At 36.1% G+C, this 21,658-nt stretch overlaps 1 protein-coding gene across 4 annotated transcripts in view; it reads left to right on the forward strand.

Annotated features, from left to right (window-relative positions):
• CYTH1 (cytohesin 1) overlaps nt 1–14,514 on the forward strand; it is a 251,399-nt gene extending 236,885 nt beyond the window's left edge. The window contains exons 14-16 of one of the 4 annotated variants that reach the window (XR_008916453.1): nt 179–288; nt 1,201–1,303; nt 11,142–14,514. The gene's annotated coding sequence lies outside the window, so the exon portion shown is untranslated. Of the gene's footprint in view, nt 1–178; nt 6,677–11,141 lie in introns of those variants that run through there. The other 3 variants (XR_008916451.1, XR_008916454.1, XR_008916452.1) reach the window with 3 other exon arrangements.
• The last annotated feature ends 7,144 nt before the right edge of the window (nt 14,515–21,658 follow it).

The following is a 21,658-nucleotide window of genomic DNA, read 5'->3' on the forward strand; positions in this document are numbered from 1 at the left end:
TCTCTTTCCCTGTCTTGTCTGTCATGAGATATAAGGATGACTGTGAACTTTTGACAGCCAATGGAGTAGACAGGATGCCCTTCCTTTTCATCAGACCATCCTATACATGCATTCTAGACAAGCCTGTGTTTGTAATAGGATTGCCTCTCCTGTTTGTGTCTTCTTTCCTTTGGTACAGGGCCTTGTTTAAAGGTTGAAAGATTTACCAGAGGTCCAAATGCCAAACCCAGGAAGGAACTATCCTTGAGGAATGACCTACAAGATCCAGTCCAGCTGTGGATTACTCTGGTAGCCAAATGTCTTGCAGCAAAAACGTGACTTATCTAATGATTATGCCATACCAGAAGTGAATTTGTTTAGCAAATATTTGTAGCAGTATCTTTAAGTTTAAAACCACTCTCCTCAAAGACTAAAGTGGTAGAGAGAAGAATCCACCTCCAGCCTATACTTCAGGTCTTAATGTAGCTTATTGGTATATATCCCTTTATTAATGCCATTTGGTGATAATTGTTTATTGACAATGCCATGGAGATATTAATTGGTTAACTGAAAATTGGAGTGCCAATCACTAACCAGTGATATTAGGGAAACACAATGCAATAGGAAATTGAGCCAATAGCATTAGAAAAAAAAAAGTTCACTGCCCCTCAGGGTTATCCTTAGAACCCTAGACAGGGATTGGGATAGAGAAATCTGCAGGCTTGCTCAGGAGACCCAACTCCCCATTGCTAATGGAATACTGTTGGAGTGAGGGTGGAGTGTGCAGGGGAGGCAGGGAGAGGCATCTCCACCATACTCAGAGCTTTTGAATTACCCAGTAACAGGAGTATCAGGTGACCTGGCATCAGTTGCAGGTTCAAAAGTTTTAGATTTCCATAGCCTTAATCAATTCCAGGACCCTGAATACAACTTCTCTTTTAGGATTTTAGCACTTTTTTTCCCTCAGGGAAGTTTAAATAGGTTTTAGACCCCTGACTCATTAGTATAGGGAATTTATGGACTTGAATCTTAAAAGGGTTGTCTTTAGCACTGAGATTAATTTGTCCCCAAGTGAGGATGATTTATGTCAGAGGATTTATGTTAGACCCCAGGTCTTCCTGGCTTTGAGACTAGCTTTCTGAACACTATACCACATTGCCTCTCTGAATTCCAGGAAACAAATACAACAAATGTTTATAATATACTTTACCTTCATTTTAGGCCCAGTTTGAAAGAGAACATAAGGGGGTAAAGGGAAGGAGAAATGAGGAAGAGAAACAAGCACAAAGAAGGGAAAAGACAATCTCAAGATCTAAAAGTTTTAGTAAGTTCCTAAGCATCTTAAGCTGTTGGTTATCTGTTGGATCAAAGTGTCACCATCCCTTATCATTGCTGTTTGAAACTTCTGATTAGCCAAGTAACATAACTGCCAGTTATTTTTATATTTTCAGAAAGATGAGTATATTACTTTATCGCTGTAGTAGTAGCCAAAATCATTGTAAGATCATCCCTCAGATTGGCTGAATTTGGGCCAAAGGCCAAAAAAAAACAGTTCTTAACCCTTCCAGCTCTGAGCAAAATGCAATTCTCCCTCAAGTGCTTGGAGCGTCTTTCCTATCCACTAGAAGTACCATGAGGTCCCTGTCATGTTATGCTTATTAATGTAACACAAATTAAGCACACTCAGGAACACACAGGGAAGATGAACAGACTGTTTTTAGAATGGTATTTCTTTTGGGCCTCTTGGAAAATCAAAACCCAGGCCCATTCTCCTTTAACATACAAGTAAGATTTCATTTTATTGCCTTGTAGGGCTTATGTTAACTATTTCCTAACTGGTTTTCTCTCTGTGAACTTTCATATGTGTATTGTAATATAAACCTAAGGTCTTTTGGGGGGTGGAGGGTGAGAGAGATACATACATTCTGTAAAGGTTTTATCTTCAGACCCTCTTCAAGACATTGGAATCTGTAGAAGCACAACACCCCAACTCTTCTACAACTGCTCCAACAAGAATTTTTTTTAAGTACTAAATCAAGAAATGTTAATAAAATCCAAAGAGAAACTAAAAGAAAAAAAATTTACCAGCCTAGGTATAAACAAAGTGACATTAGGAAGGGGCTTTCAAATCTGACACAGGATTGCTGCATAGAGAAACCTTCCAGTGGAGACCAAGCGTGATCCAAAGAAGCCAAAGCCTAGAGCTTTTTGCTAAGGCAGGGAGATAAAAACTTATGTCAAGACTAGCAGCAGATAAATGTTACTATGTCACTATGAGTACAAACTGGATATGGGGACCCAGATCAGGAGGACAAGGATGAGGACTTGCCAACTCTGGAACAAGCCACTTCAGGCAACATCAGACCTAGTGTTGGTTGCACCATGTATATTGACCCCATACAGGGTGCTAGCTAACGATTTCTGAAAGTATTTGAAGAACATAGCACCCATTACCTAGAATCTCCCTAATACTGATCAGCAACAGAGATGACTACATTATTCCTTTTACAACTGCACAGAATCTGGCTAGAAACAATGCTCTAATTAAGGAAGTAAGGGAGAAAATAACATATGAGAACATTGATGATAAATAAATTTTTATACAACCAGGTTTGATCAGCACATAAATCTGAAGAAGAGAATAACCCTACATCATCTAAAAAAGTTATTTGCTATAATCTGTACAGAAATGTATGGGAAAATAAAGCCAGAATTTTTTAAACAGTCATATAAATGAAACGAGAGAGGAAAGAATGGGAAAGGATATGAGATGCCCAATGTGGAAATTCATTTTACTTGATTATCCATATTTGTCGACAAATAGTTTTATTTTTATTTTTCCATTAGTTGAGAAGGTAGGACAATAAATGCTTGATAATTGGGGGCAAGTAGAGAGAAGAATAAATAAAAATAATACTAAAAAGAAAGGAAATGAGAATTCCTAAGAAAAGGAAAGAGAGTTAGTAGCTTAGAACAGTAAGTACAAAATGTAACTCAGAGACTCCTTGAAAACCAGTTTGGACCAACAGAGATCAATAATTCTTTAAGACAACAGAAAATACTAAAATCAAGTTAAAAGACAGGAGAAAATAGAAGGAAATATAAGTTATCTCCTAGTGGAAACAACTGAAATGGTAAACAGGCTAAGGAGATATAATCTAATAACTATTAGACTATATGAAAACCTCAACCAAAAGATATATACCATATTTCAAGAAAACACGAAAGAAAGGCTTCTTAGAGCCAAGAACATAATGAAAATATACAGAAACCATTAGCCATCTCTTGATATAAAACTTAAAATGAACATTCAGAAACAAAAGAACTATAATCTGGAGCTTCCAAATCAAAGAAGAACTACTGCAAGCAGCTAAGAAGAACAATTTAGGTACCAGGAAACAGTTAATATCTCAAAAGACCTGACACCTACCACATTAAAAGAGAAGAGAGCTTGGAATAATATATTCTCAAAGGTAAAAGATAAAGACTTACAACCAAGGATTACTATCTATCAAAGCTGAGTATAATTTTACAGGGCAGAAATTAAAAAAATAGAAATTCACAAAAATTCTTAATGAGGTAAACAGAACTGAGTACATACTTTGCTGTGCAAACACTGGACTAAAAAGAAACATAAGAAGATAAATACATTTGAACAATTAGAAGGAAAAGTATGATGATGAAGGGTTTGTATTCTAATGGGATGAGAAGAAAAATATTCCCTTAGAATCCTAATTCTTTTAGGGACAATAATGGAAATAAGTAAGACAGTACCTGTGAGCAGCTTTGTTATATCTTGATGATCCTTAAAAGAAAAAAAAAGGAAAGGAAAAAGTATTAGGGGAGATTGAGGCAGGAAGGGAATCTTAGGATCATCGATGATAGAATGATAGTACTTGAGGCCATTGAGTCTCTCTCATTTTACAAATGAGGAGAAAGGTTGAAAGATTATGATTTTGCCAGTCATACAACTAATAAGTGTCTGATGCTGGATTTGAACTCTTTTCCTCTTAACTCTAAGTCCATAGCCACTATATTACCTACCAGCCTAAGGGTACATTTTAACTATCTTGCATAATTAGAATGCATGAGAAGACTGTATAAATGCAGAAGAAAGGAGAAAGTATAGCAGACTTCAAATGAACCTCACTTAACTGGACAAAAAAAGAGTTATACACAGATTGGGGTTTTAAAAAAAGTCAAATTCAGTAGTGATACAAAGCAGTGATAAAGAGGGGGATAGTAAGAGGATGGATTATACCTGGAAGCAGATAGTTGCAAGCAAAATAATACCCTGATTCCCAAGAGGATATTAAAAGGGAAAATAGCAAAGAATTGGAATGGGGGGGGGGGTATTCTTCAGTTGAGGAATGGATAAACAAATTGCTTATGAATAAATAATAGTATTGTGCCATAAGAATTATAAAATAGATTATTTCAGAGTTCTGGAAAGTATGAAATTATATAAATTGAACAGAAGCAGGAGAACAGATTTTACTGTTCTAACAATAATAACAAGATTGTAAAGAAATATAACTTTGTAAAACTTAAAATACTCTCATCATGTGGTGACTATTTCCAGAGGACCTATGATGAAGCATGTTACCTTCAGGAAGATGATTAACTCAAGGTGCAAAAAAGACACACATTGTTTTAACTGACCTTTGTGGGTTTATTTTGTTTAACTATTTGTTACAAGAGTTCTTTCTTCCTCTGTTTTTGAGGAGTCAAGGAAGTGAGGGGGTTAGAAGTAGTAATGAATGTCAAAGGAAGAGAACTCTTATTCTTTTGGAATGCACAGAAAAGAACTAAGAAAAGTTCAGAAGGAAACACAAATAAGCCATAAAGTTTCTAAATGTGGAATTTGTCATGTCCAACAATTGCTTTAAAAATCTGTTGTAAACAATTTTTTTAAATAAGTGGTATAAAATTGAGGTTTACGGGTTCATAATTATTTTATTCTACTTTGTATGTAATCACAGTTCTGTGTGTGTGTGTGTGTGCATATGTGCATTTAAGTTTAGAGGGTTTTTTTAATAGGTTCTTTAAAAAATAGAAAAGAGAAATCCTGACTTGACTACTAAGGTACATAGTTGTAAAACTAAAAAATTACAAAGGAAAATAATTTTCCAAGAATAAAGAAAGTAAAAAAGTCATATATAAGTAATAGTACCATTTAAAGAAATATCTGAGATTTTTGGTAATTTAAAAAAAAATTTAAGAGTTGGACAAAAAAAGACAAACTTTTTAAAATTGTATTACATATAAAATTACATACATTGAGCAGCCATATCACCTCTAAAACAAATAAGATAGTAGACTTTATCAATAAAAAAACCATCACTAAATATATCCCTAAAATTAGTGGAAGAGGAAAGCTAAATTGCCTGAATTTGATAAATGACTAAAAATAATAGCAATGCAATGTCTTTGGTTAAGATAAATATAGGTTGTCCAATAAATTTTTATTTTCATTGGAGATTTCCCACTTTATTTCCTTCTTCTCAAGAATATGCCAGAAGATAGGCTGCTTATGCTACAAACCAACCTGAAATATTTTGACAAAGTTCTAAAAGTCCTAACTACTCTCAACATGCAGAGTGGAATCTGTCCTTTGCTTCTATGAGGAAATTCAGACCTCTGACAAACAAAATATAAATGAATAATAAATATGGGGGAAGAACCTTACTGAGAATTGGAGGTGAATTTTAAACCTTTACAGACTCCATTGCTTTATTTGCTAACCATCTTTACTCTGTTCCCCTCCTATAATAGAGAACAAGTCTATTGAATTGGTGAAAAGGATTTTGACTGCACTGCCTGCCTGTATCTTGTCTTTTCCTTATATTATTGTATTTACTGATTGCTTTAAGGTTTACATTTTTTAAGTTTATTTGTATTAATCTAATCAATATCTTTCTGTTATACTGAATTGTTTAAAGCTATTATGTTTTGCCTATATTGATCTTTATTTTGTACTTTTGCTGAAGAACAAAATATCATTGTATAAGCCTGTGAACATCTTGCCCAAACCCTTGTCACTAGATCCATCAAAGATCACATGTTGCCTTTGTTAATTGTCACATGGATGATAATGGATGGATTTCAACAAAACTGGTTAAATTGTTTGGAGAATTGAATGAGCTAAGAATTTAAATGGTAATTCTACGGGGTGTTCAGAAATAACTTTAGTAACTAGTAGTTTCTGAATGGATGATATATATATATATATATATATATATATATATATAATAAAGAATGTTGTATTAAAGATAGAGAAACAAAGAAATGTTCCTACCAAGGTGTTTCTATGTAATAGGAAGCCGAAAAAAGAGCTCCAGCAAAACTCTTCATTTTAATTTACTTCTACCAGAACAATCTAGATTTCTTGATGATGTTCTAGACCCAAATAAGTTTTACTTTGTTTAAAAATATGTTTGCCAAAGTTGAAAGATTTGCTATATCTGTAAAATTCTGGCAAATACCCATCAGTTCATAGGGTTTTTTTTATGTCATACAGCAAGTTATATGAAATATGATAGTGAGTTTGTTTGCTATTGTAATTAACTGGGCTATTTTGAATTTTGGGGACTTTAGTACTTCTTTGAATGTGCATTATCTACTGTGTTACTGTTTTGTTCTGAAAATCATTTGTACTAACACATGGCTGATAAAGTGTGTCACTAATTTTAAGCTATATATTTTTGATTTTTAAAACTAGTTTTATTATTTTTCCTTGCATGTGCAATATAGTATCTGAGTTTTATTTTTTCTCTCCTTTCAGTTTTTGAAGTGCATGTCAACAGTATTGAGATTTTTCTTTAATTTTTTTTATTTTGCAGTAATATAAGTTTAAAATACATTTGTTCTAATATTAATGCATACCCAAAAAGCTTCAGACTATATAAATGATGCCATTGATTGTTTAAAAGAATTATGGGACTTTGCTTCATGATTCTTCCTGATTCCAGAAGAAGGGAATATACAAAAGAGCCACTGTACAGTGCTAAAGAAGCACAGAGCACAAGGTCAAAGAGACCAGATCCCAGTGGGATTGATGTAATTTTGAGCCAAGACAAGAGGACTTGAACTTGTTTGGGCTTTAAGGTTGCGGCTGTTTAATTTGTCCTAAATGCAGGACTTCTTTGATCCACATTCTATCAAGCACCTCCTTTTTGCTGCCATCTAGGCTCCCATTTGCTGCTGAAATCCAGTCCCTTTTTTGTCTTTCATAGTGTAGCAAACTTTCTATAGTCCTGGCTACTGATTGGGTAGTGCATAATTGCTTAAATAATTTTAATCGGGCCCTGATTCAAGGACCTGTTATAGATTTGTTTTTCCTTTACTTAGGTTTTTTTAGATATAAGACTTTTACATTATTTATTTCATCCATAAGTTATTTTTTCTCTTTTATTTGGATTTTTTCATATTTTTGATTTTTTTTTTGCAAATTGATTCATATACCTCATAACTCAGGTATGCATCCCTGAGTGAGCTCTGTGTTTGTTCACCTCAGGAGGGCCAAGTTATTGTTGTGAACTTTGATTTAAATTTGAGCAATTTTAGGATAAGAAACAAGGAGCTTACTCTACCAAAGAAGAAAAGATCCATTTATTAGTATTTACAAAATTAAAGGTAATAGGAGGAGCACTAAAATCTAAAGAAATTAAGAAAGGTTTCATGTAGAAGATGAACTCCAGCCGAGTTTGGAAGTAAATAAGGATTCTAAGAGGTAGAAGTGAGTAGGAAGCTCATTCCATGAATATGGGGAAATCAGTGTAAAGACACAGATGGAAGATACAGTGTTACCTCTAAAGAGGAAAAGAAAAGGCCTAGTTTACCTCCATCAGGGAGATAGTAAAGGGAAGTATAATATGTTAATATTGGGAAAGGACAAATTGCAAAGGGCTTTAAATGCCAGAGGAGTTTCTATTTGATCCTAAAGGTAGGAAGGAGCCATTACAGTTTATAGAGTAGGGAAGTAACATGTCAGACCTACACTTGACAAAAATTGCAGGGGTGGCTGAGGTCCCTTCAGGGAGTATTTGCTTTGTTCTGGTAATTGGTGTGATGGGGGCCCAGCCATGAGCAGAGATGGCATGTCCACAGGGAGAATGATAATGTACAAAGACCCTCTCATTCCCAGGCCCTGTACTCAGTGATTCACATTGTTATCTCAGATGATCTCTACATTGGCCCTAGGCCGTGAGTATATTATTATCCCCATTTTACAGTTGAAGAAACTAAGGGGGCAAATTAAATTACTTGCCCAGGGTTCCACAGTTAGGCCATATTCGACCTGGGGTCTTCCTGACTTCAGCAGTGCTCTATCCACTGTATCACCTAGCTGAGACTGGTAGAGGGGTGGACACTCTAACTGGTTCCAGTAGGTGTAGACTGGTTTGAATCAACTAACCATGTTGGGAAATATTCTTCAACTCCTACCTCTTGCTGTGTGAGTGTAGGCTTTCTGTCTGGTTACAGAGACATTCAGAAAGGTTTATCAATTCCAGACTCATTTGCTTCTGCTTAATTAATTCCTTGATTCACAATGCTTAAAAGAGGTAAAAAGAGGAGACTCTCTAAACTTGAGAGAAGAAGCCCAGGGTAGGAGCCAGGCCTGGTTTTGTATTTAGCACAGCATTGATGCCCCAAGGAGCATGATCTTTGAAAGCAAAACATGGGACTGCAGCCAACAGGGGGATTTCTCTGAGAGCCATGCCACATCTTCACATAAATTTGGTGGTATCGCTGCTGGGTAGAGATGGAGCTAAGTTTTGAGCCTATTCATCCCAAAACCAGTTGGCATAATGGAGATCATGCCCCAAAGTGTTGGGAGAAATATTTAATGTTTGTTTGCTATATATTTGAAGTCAAAAGCCCTTGATGAAATTTAATCTGATGCTTAATGGTTAAATGGAACTGGGGGGATACCAAGTTCCCTAATAAATGGTGGAGGCTTAGGCCAATGACTAAAAGAAAGAAATATCCAGGTCTTGGGGAGAAGATGTAATAGGCCTTGTCTAAAAAAAGTGAGGTGAAGTCAATGTTGTTACATTTACTGTTATGGGGTGCTGCTACAAATATTTTAAGGCCAAAAGCCATTTCCCAGTAGATAATAGTCAAAGGATAGAAATAATCCATAAAAAAAAATTATAAATTATTAACAACCACAAGAAATGTTGCTCCCAACTCACAAATATGTATCTGAAAAACCCTAAGTTTTTGTATTACTCCCAGGGAATTGGCAAAGATGACCAGAGATAGCTAGTCAGTGACCAAGGGAATGAAGTAATATTAGCACACTCATATACCAGTTGAGGATCTATAAATTAGACAAACCATTCTGGAAAGCAATTTGGAAGGATCTTAACTAAGAAAGCAACAAATGAATAGGTGATAGAAAAACAAGAAGTAGCAATAAAATTTAGGAAAAAAGAGAAAGCAGCCAAAAGGTCAGTATTCTTTAACCCAGCAATCCCACTAGTAGTGGACTATTCAAGGAGTTCAAAGATTAAAAAAAAGAGAAAGTTCCCATATATGCCAAACTATTTATAGCATCACTTTTTTGTAGCAGAAAAGAATTGTAATACAGTAGATGGCTATCAACTGGAGAATAGCTAAACAATTCATGGAACATGCAAGTAATGAATTGCAAATACTGTAATAAACAATAAATATGAAGACTCTAGAAAAGCATAGGAGGACATATGAACTGATAACAAAAAGAAATGTAAAAATTAGGAAAACAATATACAATATCTACTAAAATGCAAATGAAATTTTAAAAAATGAATTCTCCAAATTGAAACGACCAAGATTGGCCAAAGAGAAAAGATAGAAGCATGCAACTTTCTCTCTTATTGCCGAGGTGGGAGAACTATGGATGTAGAGCTCTGATATTTTGGACTTGGTGGATGTATTGCTTTCTTTTGCTGAGCAAAATTTAGTTTTTCCACTCTTTTTTTTTTTTTCAAATAAGAGATGATGTTCTGGGAGGGGAAAGAAGACAGATGTACTGGGAATTACAAGTAATATAAGGAAAAGATCACAAAATCATTGTATATGTGTGTGTGTGTGTGTGTGTACAACCAGGACTCAGTCATGTGTTGGTGGTCATTCCAAATTGTTGGACCGCTTGGGGCATGGATTTAGGACCTTACTAATGAGATCACACATGGATTCTCACCCAAGAAGCTAAAGCAAGTCCAGTCATTCTTCATTTTAGGCTTTAGAGAAAACTGGGCATTCAGCTACTAATTGAGTAGATACTTCTGACAACACTGTCAGTATGCTGATATCCTAGATAGAGGCAGTTGGATGACAGTGGATAGAATGCTGAGCCTGGACTCAAGAAGACCCAAGTTCAAATCTAGCATCAGACACTTAACTGTGTGACCCTGGGCAAATCACTTAACCTTTGTTTGCCTCTATTTCCTTAACTATAAAATAAGGGTAATAATAGAACCTATCTCCCAGGGTTGTTGTAAGGATCAAATGAGATGATAATTATAAAGTGCTTTAGCATGGTGCCCAGTACATAGTAGGTGCTTAATTAAAAATTTTTTCCTTCATGCCTGCATAACCATAAATTATGTTTCTTTCATTGAAAATAAACTTCAAATCTCACTTTCACTCAGATGTATGCCTAGAGGAAATCTTGAAGGAGGAGTATATGTTGAAAATAAGGCCATTAGAATGGTGACAACATTTGTGGGCATATGATTAAGGATAGGAGTCGAGGATAGGACCCCAGGTCCAAGTTGGTAAAAGCACCAGAGTTGCTGTGGATAGAGTACTAGAAAGACCCAGGTTTGACAAGTCACTCATTTGCTAAAAAAAAAAAAAAAAGATAAGAATATCTGTAGTGCCCACCTCCCAGGTTCTGTGAGCCTCAAATGAGATCCTCATTGTAAAGCACTTTGCAGGCATCCCAGGATGCATGAATGGCTTTGCCAGGGCTCATTATCTCAGGCACAACCTGGGCAGTTCCCCGCCGCATCTCCCTTGCTGTGTGTGACTCTGCAATGAAGGACTCAGGTATTTTGGGGAGGATGAAGTAATTCTCTCATTGGCCACCAGTCAGGAAAAGCTGATGAGTCAGTGGCCCTTTACAAAGGGAGTGACCCCCCCATGTTTGTCTTCTCTCTTCAACTCTCCAGGTGGCAAGTAGTGGTCCCAGGAAGGAGGTCCCAGAAGAAATATTGACTGCTCCCAGGTGGCAGCTAGATCAGATCCCAGCTAGGTGAGCTGAGCCTGGGCTGGGGGCACTCTAGGCTGATTATGGACCAATATGGACCAAACAATAATCTCCAGATAGATTCACCTAGTTCTGGAAGAAATCTTGGGAGTTCCAGGAGTTAGAGATCTTGGGACTCTTGTTCAGCAGGGAAGATACCACTGACTGACGGGGGAAGGAGCTCACCTCCCTGGCATTTGTGACAGAAGACATCTGCTGGAATGGAGTTTTTGGTCAGTGCAGAGCCTTCATGTTCTGACATTTGTCTTAAACTCCTGGCAGAGTATCAATTATTGCCACTGCTTGTTTTAAATCTCTTACTGTGTTTGTGAAAGCCTTTTGTATTGTCTCTTGCACATACCTGCTCTGTGTCTAGTTCATATTGTATTCTGAGTTTTTATTACCCATCCTTTTGGGAACACTTTAGACATGAGCCATGGGGAAGCTTTAAGTAATTTTTCTTAGGCTATCAGGGTGGGGGCATAAGGAGCCAAAGAGGGATCTGGCCCTTCTAGTTCTAGATCCTGATCCTAACTGCATGTGTGGATTCCCCAAAACAGGAATGAGAAAACCTAGATTCTGATTTTGGCTCAGTCACTGTGTGACCTTGGGTGAATCCTTGAACTTCACTTTCCTCATCTGGAAAATGTGGGTCTAGATGAGCCCTAAAGTCCCATTCTAGCTTTAATATTCTGTGGTGGTCTGAATTGTTTGGAGATACATTCTTATAGTGGATAGAGAGTTAACCTTGGAATCAGGACAGACTATAATGACTTTGTCATGCATGCTTCATAACACTGCAATTCCCAAAAATGAGGTCCAGGGACACCTGGGAGTCCACGAAGTCAAATTTTTTTCATAATAATATTAAGATCTTATTTACCTTTTTCACTCTCATTCTTTCATAGTGGAGTTTTCTAGAGGCTACATGACTTTTGAATTAAAGATTTAACTGCAGATGTGAAAACTGAATTAATATCTGCAGAAATATTCTTTTGTCTTACAAATGGACAAATCTTAGACTTGGCTGGACTTGTCATTTTGCTTATGTTCATCTTGTATCTGTACTTGCTAATTATTTAGAAGATCTTTTGGCAATGTACATAAGTGGTGCTAAAATACTCAAAGCGTTGAATAACTTTTTTGAATCTCATGGTCTATCCTGGAATGAACGTGTTGACATTTGCACCAATAGTATAAAAGTAATTTGTAATTTACATTAGCAAAATGTAAAACAATGCCACTCTTATCACTGATTTTTTTTGTTTTGGAAAATAGTTATTTTCATAAAAATGCTATTTATGTTTGCTATTGTTCTTTTTAAATAAATACAATTTAAAATTACTTTAGTTTTAATTTCTAATATGATCAGTATTGATCTATGTGACCCACATAAACAAAAGCTTTTTGAAATCCTCAATAATTTTTATAATATAAAGGAGTCCTGAGAACTGCTCTTCTAACACATGCTAGCTGTATGACCTTGAACAGGTCTGCCGACATCTTAGTATTTCAAGAAATTCTCTTAAGATTAAATATGTTAATAATCTGCATTGGTAGAAAATTTCCACACTGGAAGTTTCCAAACCAATAAAATCAAAGTTCTAGGCCAAAAATGAATAGTCAGATATAGTGACATATGTGTAGAGGGTTGTACTTAAAAAGTGGATATAAGGAAGTAGAAAGAGTATTAGTATAAAGCTCAAATTCTCTTCTGGAAAAACTTGATGGTAAATGATAAGACTGGGTTTTATTTTTTATTGAGAACACCTGTTTCCTTATAGACCAAATAGTCTATGAGAAACATACCCTTTGTGTGAAGCCACAAAGAAGCTTGAGCTTTCTCCCTACTCATGAAAATAGAGAGAGCTCTCTCCTTTGAGTTTATCCCTAACTTCAGACTCTATGAGTTTTCTGATGTTACAGAAAGGCAACTATATTTGTTTCACCCAAAACAGCAACAGATTCAATTTCCAAATCCTCAGTCAGAAGCTCTGTGTCTCATCTTCTTCCTTCCTGTCTACCCCCAGGATTTGGCTCTTTCAGAAATCCTTATTGAAACACAAATATCTGCAAATCCACTAATACTTTTGTGGACTTAATTCATAGCTCTTAGTTGATGAGAATAAAGATAGGGCCAGAGGTAGTCCAAGAGAAATCATGGACTAACTTCAAATATTTTACAATTTTGCTTTCTAGCAAACATGCTTTTCTTAGTGTCATGCTTATGTAAGAGGTTATCATCTGACCTGAGAGGTCTGAGTACATTTGGGAAATTTTTAATCTTTGACCTCAGTCAAAAAAATCCTTAGGATATTTTGCCATTAACTTTTCTTGCAGCACAGAAAATAAAATCAAGTAGCACTTTATTGATAGGTTAAGGAAAATAAAACAGAACTCACAGTAGCACTTATAGAAAAATAAATCCTCAAATGAGAAACCTGCATAGTGTCTTCATCACTGGCATTCCCAAGGGAACAAGGCTCCTAGCAGGCATAACTTCTTATAATTCTTGGGCAAGACATTGCTTTTGCACTCTAGGGCTTCTCGGGAGGTAACATTCTGCCTTGCCTTCTACAAGTCCCATGAAGTGAGATCCAATATTGTTTCCCATTATGGTGCCACATGTACAGTGTCATAGTTTCCATAGTTTCCAGTATTGCTTGCCTATTCTGCTCCTGAACCTCCCAGAAGACATTACTCCTCTCTGAAATTCAATACAACATTTGCCCTTGGGCATTATTATAGCCTTTTCCCAAAGAAAAGTCATTTCTATCATGGGTTCCAGCAATGCTCTAAAGCTTCTCTCAAAGGAGACACAATTCTCCTCGAGTCAAGTCAATAAGCATTAAGCTTTTACTGTGTCAGTTGCTAAGTTAAGTGCTGGGAAAATGTAGTTGAAGCAGAACCGTAAGGGTTAAAGCCCTCCTCTTCTCCCCGCTTGGGCTGCATAGTCAAGGTCGTGGGTTGAACTGTGTACGACCTGCCCAGCTGCATGCTCAAGGTTGGAATGGTCAGTAGAGGGAGGATTGATAAGGTTTGTGAGAAACTGCAAGGTTGGAGTAGTCAGCAGAGGGAGGATTGATAAGGTTTGTGAGAAATTGTGAGAGACTGTGGGAAACTTGCTTCTCTGTCTTTGTTTGGAATCCTCTCAGTTCTTCCTTGTGCCTAGCAGGTAACGTCATGAATTCCTATGAATCTGCCCAATTATTGGTTCCTGCTGTTGCTGGGCGGTATCTTCCTGTGTGTCTTAACCTATATATGCTTTGTGTGAACCCAATAAAGCTTTGTCACTATTCATTTTCATATAGCGTCCATTCGTTACTCTTCATTTCGTTACCCCATGTAAGGTCACACAGGGCTGGCTGACCTTGGCGATGAGCCTTACAGGAAAACAAAAGGCAAAAGAGCATCTGACCTCATAGTGCTTGCATTCTAATGTGAAAACATTTAAACTAGATAAATACGAGACAGAGACAGAGAGACAGACACAGACAGAGAGAGCCATGAGAAGGTAAGACATAACAGCTGGGAGTGTGGTGCTAAACTAGGAAAGTTTCACTAGTGTGGGTAGGAATTGATATGTCTTGAAAGATATTAGTGAAACTAAGATGAATTTGAGGGAACAGATATTCCAGGCTTAGAAAATAGCCAACAAAAATACAGAATGAAAGATGATGTCCTATATGAGAAACGCAGTAAACAATGTAGTTAGATCATAGAGTGTTGAGAGAAAAGTATAAGTTGTAAGAAGATTTTAAAGTCAGGGTTGTGAGGAGCTTTAAATAACAGAATTGTTAATATTTGGTCCCATCTGCATTCAAGAACTATTGAAACTCTAAGCGGGGGGTGACATGGTCAGACTTTAGGAAGGAGCTGAGTGGTCTATGAATTGGAGTGATTAGAGACTTCAAGGAAGGGAGGCCAGTTGAAGACTATTGTAATAGTCCAGAAAAGATGTGATAAGAGTTTGAATTAGGATTGTGACATATATAAGAGATTTCATAAAGGAAGAAGTGATGAGATTTAGCAATAAACTAAACACATGGGGTGAGAGTGAAGATTAGAGTATGGTACCAAAGTTGCATGCTAAGGAAGTTTGGAAAAAAGGAGGTAAAGATCAATTCTGTTGTGTACATGTTGAGTTCAAGGTATTCAAAAGGTGACTTGGGATTGGACCTCAGGAAAGGGGTTAGGATTGACTATATTGATCTAAAAGTCATCTTCATAGAGATGGGAATTCAACCTATGGGTGCTAACACATATTACCAAGTAAGAAAGAATAGAAGGAAAAGAGAAGAGGGACTGGGAGACACCAACAGTGATGAAGAATTGGCAAAGGAGGCTGAAGAATAGTTGAACAGGAAAACCAATAGAGTTAAATCATAAAAAGTAAGGAAAGGATATCCAGAAGGCAATCAAATAATGTCGAATGAATCATAAGGAACAATCAGGACTGAGAAGACCATTATGTTTGTCTTCTAAGAGATCATTGGCAACTTTAGAGATGGCAGTTATAAGACTGGAAGATGTCTGAATGATGTGAAATGAGGAGGGAAGAAGGAGCCTTCAGTGACGTAGCAAGACCCTTGACTGAAAGAGTTAGGAGAAAATGTTATAGGAGTCTTGAGGAGAAGAGTTGGCAGCCACTTTGGGAAGTAGGATAGCCAATTAATTAGAGAGGTATAGAATGTGTAAATGTGGGACAGCTAGATGACATAGTAGATAGAATGCTGGGCCTGGAGTGAGGAAAACTCTTCTAGGTTAAATCTGACTTCACTTACTAGCTGTGTGACTCTGGGCAAGTCATATAACCCTGTAAGAAGAGCTGGAGGAAGAAATGTCAAGTCTCTCCAGTATCTTTGCCAAGAAAGCCTCAAATGGGGTCACAATGATTAGATATGACTGAAAACCACTGAACAACAACTTGCTTCAGTGAAGACTTAATTGAGATTAGGTAACAAATTTATAGTGGACCCAAATCAGTCCTTTAAAAATTTGTTTCTTCAAATGTATTTAGTTGCATGTAAATAGGAACAAAGATGAGTGATAGGATTAATATTATCATTAGGATAGGGTTGGAGCTTAGCAAAGCATGATAGTGATTGGGCCTGTGACAGGGATTAAAGAGAAGAAGATAGTATAGAGATGATTCACCAACTAGGAATTGAGATAAGGGAAAGAAGAGAATGTAGCTAGTAAAAAGGATAATGACATGAGAAAGGCTATGAAAAGAATGGAGAGAATGAAGTTCATGGTGAGTTTTAAGAACGAAATTAGGAATTGAAAGATGTAGAAAAAGATGGCAAAATAAGAAATTTCAGAGTTTGTGAACAAGGAAGTATGGGTGGTGTTAGTGTAAAAAAATATGATCATCTTCATGTGTAGCCTAAATGAGGGAAAGTAGGTCATAGCAACTGAGGAACTAGAAAATTAGGATATTTGGGATAGCATCAATATAGAAGTTGAAATCCCCTAACCAATAGGGCTGGAGATAAGGAAGTCACTATGAGTCAAAGCACTGAACTCCTTAAGAAAGGAAGGTGAATGACCTGGAAATTGAAATATAATAGCATCTGGATGTAGATTAGATGATAAATTTGACTGTCCAAAGGTGGAGAGATTTCTCACTGAGGTACTGAGAATCTGGAAGTAGCAATGAAGAGCAAGGAGTACTCTGTCTTCCCGACCATAACCAGTGAAATAGTAGATGTGGAAGAGAGTAGCCAGTACTGGGAAGCAGTGCCATCAACACGGAGCCAGGTCTCAATAAGAAGATGAAAAGAATTGAGAAAGAAAGTGGTTAAAAATTAAAGGAAGTTTTAAATGCATCAGACATTTCAAAGGGTACAGTGAAAAGCAGATGTAAGATATAAATGGATATGATTAAAGAAGTTATATTAGGAATGGGAAATGAGTTTTGTACATTGACAAAGAAGGGAGCAGAATCACTAGAAAACTGTCCCACATAATAAATATTATTTTTAAAGGCAAAAAGGAAGAAATTATCATAACTGAATTAATATATCATAAAATCTGAAAACATGCAATTTTTTATTCTCCCATCTATGTAAAAAGGTGGATTAGAAGTGTGTTCGCATAACTTTCTTTTCAGCTATACTTGTATATGTATACTTTATAACTTTGTAACATTCACTATTTTCATGTGTGATTGTTCCATATATATATTGTTGGAATTATGTTCATTAAAAGTGCCAAACTTACAGTGTGAGGACTGCATGCTGCCATAAAACTCCCTGCTATGGGCTGAACAAGAAAAAAATGTAAGCAGGATCTGTTTCTATTTGAATGTGACAACACTGGTATATATTATTTCCTTGGCTTTGCTTACTCCACTCTGCCTCGGTTCAAGTAGAGCTTTCCATGTTTCTCTGTATTCACCACATTCATCATTTCTTTTTTTTTTTAATTGGTCAATTTAGAACATTATTCCTTGGTTAAAAGAATCATATTCTTTCCCTCCCCTCCCCCCACCCCTTCCTGTAACTTGCAATTCCACTGGGTTTTACATGTGTCTTTGGTCAAAAACTTTTTTCATGTTGCTGATGTTTGCACTAGAATGAATATTTAGAGTCTCCATCCCCAATCGTATCCCCATCAACCCATGTAATCAAGCAGTTGTTTTTCTTCTGTGTTTTTGCTCCCACAGTTTTTCCTCTGAAAGTGGATAGTGTTCTTTCTTGTAAATCCTTCTGAGTTGTTCAGGATCATTGCACTGCCACTAATAGAGAAGTCCATTACATTTGATTGTACCACAGTGTCAGTCTCTGTGTTTAATGTTCTCCTGGTTCTGCTCCTTTCATTCTGCATCAATTCCTGGAGGTCTTTCCAGTTCCCATGGAATTCCTCCACTTTATTAATCCTTTGAGCACAATAGTATTCCTTCGCCAACATATACCACAATTTGTTCAGTCATTCCCCAATTGGAAGGCATCCCCTCATTTTCTAATTTTTTGCCACCACAAAGAGCACAGCTATGAATATTCTTGTACAGGTCTTTTTCCTTACATTCATCATTTCTTGCAGCACAGCAATTACATTTATGTTCACAATTTGTTCAGCTATTCAATAACTGATGGATTTTCCAATTCTTTGCTATCACAAAAAATGCAAGTATAAATTTCTTAATGAGTATGGGACCATCCAATCTAAAGGAAAACACTGGGTCCCTTTGTTCTTTGAGCTCCCTATTCCTCAGTTCCACATTTCAGATCGCTTCAGCATCATCTTTCATTTTACCCTTTGCCTATGTTCATCCTATTTGAACCTTGATCCCACCCCCTCCCAAGCTCTTTAATAATACCCTTTCTGAGTCTAATTTGCTTTAAAATTTTTTATTTCTACCAATTGTTTTTAAATTGCAACATTCCTAAAATGGAGATCTGACTGACCATTATCGTCTTCCTACTTAATAAGTACCAATGACTCATATACACACACATATAGAATCAATATAAACCTTGTTTGGCTTTTAAAGCCCGTTATAATCTGACCTTATCCACCTTTCTGACCTTCTTGAACTTTATTCCCCCTCATGCTACTGGACTCCCTACATATCTGTGATCCATTGACATTTGTCTCCTTGCTGTTCCTACATCTCCTAACTTCCTTGCATTTTTACTGGGTGTCCCCCCAGAACTGGACTTCTGACCCTCCTCATCTCCATCTCTTCATCCCCTCCTTTTTAAAAATCTTTTTTGGATATTGCTAGGTCAGTGTATGTAATACGTGCTAATGCTCTTGAAGATCAGGGACACGTCTATGTTAAAATAATTATGTACACACAAGCTATATATAGGATAATTTGGAAATAATCATCAGCATTAAGAAGGATTAGGAAAGGCTTTTTGTATGAGATAGAAAAAGATAGAATTTTATCTGGGACTTAAGCCAGAAAAGCCAGGAGATAAAGATGATGGACAGAGAGCATTTGGACAGGCAATAAAAAGAAAATGCCTGGAGTGAAGAAATGGAGTATCTCAGGAACAGCAATAGTGTCATTTAATAAATACTCTTTGCCCAAATGGTAGTAATAAATAAGGCTCTACCTTTGACAATATACAACACCCATTCATATTGAAAACACTAGAAAGTATAGGAACAAAGAGGCCTTTCCTCAACATATTAAACAGTTTTATTTAAAACGATCAGCAATAATCACATGGGTCAGTGGGGCTATGACTGGGAAAGTGGACTCTAAAAGATCACCCTAGTGCAAATATTAATAATAAGGAAATGTCTTGATCAATGGCACATGTTAAACTCAGTAAAATTGTGTGTCAGATACAGGAGGGCAAAGGGGGAGGGGAGGGAAGGAACATGAGTCTTGGAACCATGGAAAATTATTCTAAATCATCTAATTAAATAATTTTTTTTTTTAAAAAAGGGATTGATGCAGAGCAAAATGAACAGAACCAGGAGAACAATATACACTGTGAGACAATCAAATGTAATGGACTTCTCTTCTAGCAGCAATGCAATGATCCAGGACAATTCTGAGGGACTTATGAGAAAGAATGCTATCCATATTCAGAGGAAGAACTGTGGGAGTAGAAACCCAGAAAAAAAACCCTATGATTCATTGCATGGTTCAATAGGGATATGATTGGGCATGTTAACTTTAAATGATCACTCTATTGCAAATATTAATAATATAGCAATAGGTTTTGAACATTGATACATGTAAAACTCAACAGAATTGTTCATTGGTTACAGGAGGAGGAAGGACAGAGGGGAAGGAAAAAACATAATCATGTATCCATTGAGAAACGTTCTAATTTAATTTAATAAATAAATAAATTTTAAATCCCCTTCAAAAAAATTAAAAAAATAAAACGATCATCAAATATCACCTGCAATGGAATGTTAGATGCCTTCCCAATAAGATCAGGAGTGAAGCAGAGATGCCCATTATCACCACTACTATTTTATATTGTACTAGAAATGCTAGCAGTAGCAATTAGAGAAGAAAAAGAAATTGAAGTGAGCAGAGTAGGTAATGAGGAAACTAAACTATCACTCTTTGCGGATGACATGATGAGAATCCAAGAAAATAAACTAAAAAACTAGTAGAAACAATAACTTAAGCAAAGTTTGTGGGTACAAAATAAACCCACATAAGTCATCAGCATTCCTATAGGTTTCCAAAAAAAAAAAAAAAACCCAGTAGCAAGAGTTAGAGAAACTCCTTTTAAAATCACTCTAAGAAATAAAATAAAATCACTCTAGACAAAATAAAGGACCTGGGAATTTACTTGCCAAGACAAATTTAGGAATTATATGAACGTAACTACAAAGCACTCTTCACACAAATAAACCTAGATCTAAACAACTGGAAGAACATCAATTGCTCATGGGTCAGATGAGCTTTTTATAATAAAAATGACAATCCTACCTAAATTAATTTACTTATTCAGTGCTGTTCCTATCAAACTACCAAAAACCTTTTTTAAAGAATTAGAAAAAAATTATTACAAAGTTCATCTAGAAGAACAAAAGATCAAGAAAATCAAGGGAAATAATGAAAAAAAAAATGTGAAGGAGGGGGGCCTAGCTTTACCAGATCTCAAACTATACTATAAAGCAGTGATCATCAAAACAATATGGTACTGGATTAGAGATAGAAAAGTGAATCAATGGAATAGACTTGGAGTAAATGTCAATAGCAAGATAAACCCAAAGATCCCAGCTTTGGGGATAAGAACCCACTATTTGACAAAAATTGCTGGGAGAATTGGAAAACATTATAGGAGAAATTCAGCATGGATCAATATCTCACCCTATACCAAGATAAATTCAGAATGGGTAAATGACTTAAATATAAGGAGGGAAATCATAAACAAATTAAATGAACATAGAATAGTATATATGTCAGATTTATGGTAAAGGAAAGAATTTAAGACTAAGCAGGAGACAGAATGCTACAAAATATAAAATGAATCATTTTGATTATATTAAATTTAAAAGTTTCTTTAGAAACAAAACCACTACAACTAAAATTAGAAGGGAAGCAACAAATTGGGGAAACATTTTTATAACAAAAACCTCTGACAAAGGTCTTATTTCTCAAATTTTTAAGGAGCTAAGTCAATTTTACCAAAAAAAAAAAAAATCAAGCCATTCCCCAACTGACAGATGGTCAAGGGACATGAATAGGCAATTTTCAGATAAATCAAAACTATCAATAATCACATGAAAAGGTTTTTAAATCTCTCCTAATCAGAGAAATGCAAATCAAAACAACTTTGAGATACCACCTCAAACCTAGCAGATTGGCCAATATGAAAGTAAAGGAAAATAATAAATGTTGGAGGGGTTGTGGCAAAATTGGAACACTAATGCATTGCTGGTAGAGTTGTGAATTAATCCATTCTGGAAGGCAATTTGGAATTATGCACAGAGGGCTTTAAAATGATACAT

Source organism: Monodelphis domestica, chromosome 2, assembly GCF_027887165.1.
Source record: "Monodelphis domestica isolate mMonDom1 chromosome 2, mMonDom1.pri, whole genome shotgun sequence".
Classification (NCBI taxonomy): Eukaryota; Metazoa; Chordata; class Mammalia; order Didelphimorphia; family Didelphidae; genus Monodelphis; species Monodelphis domestica.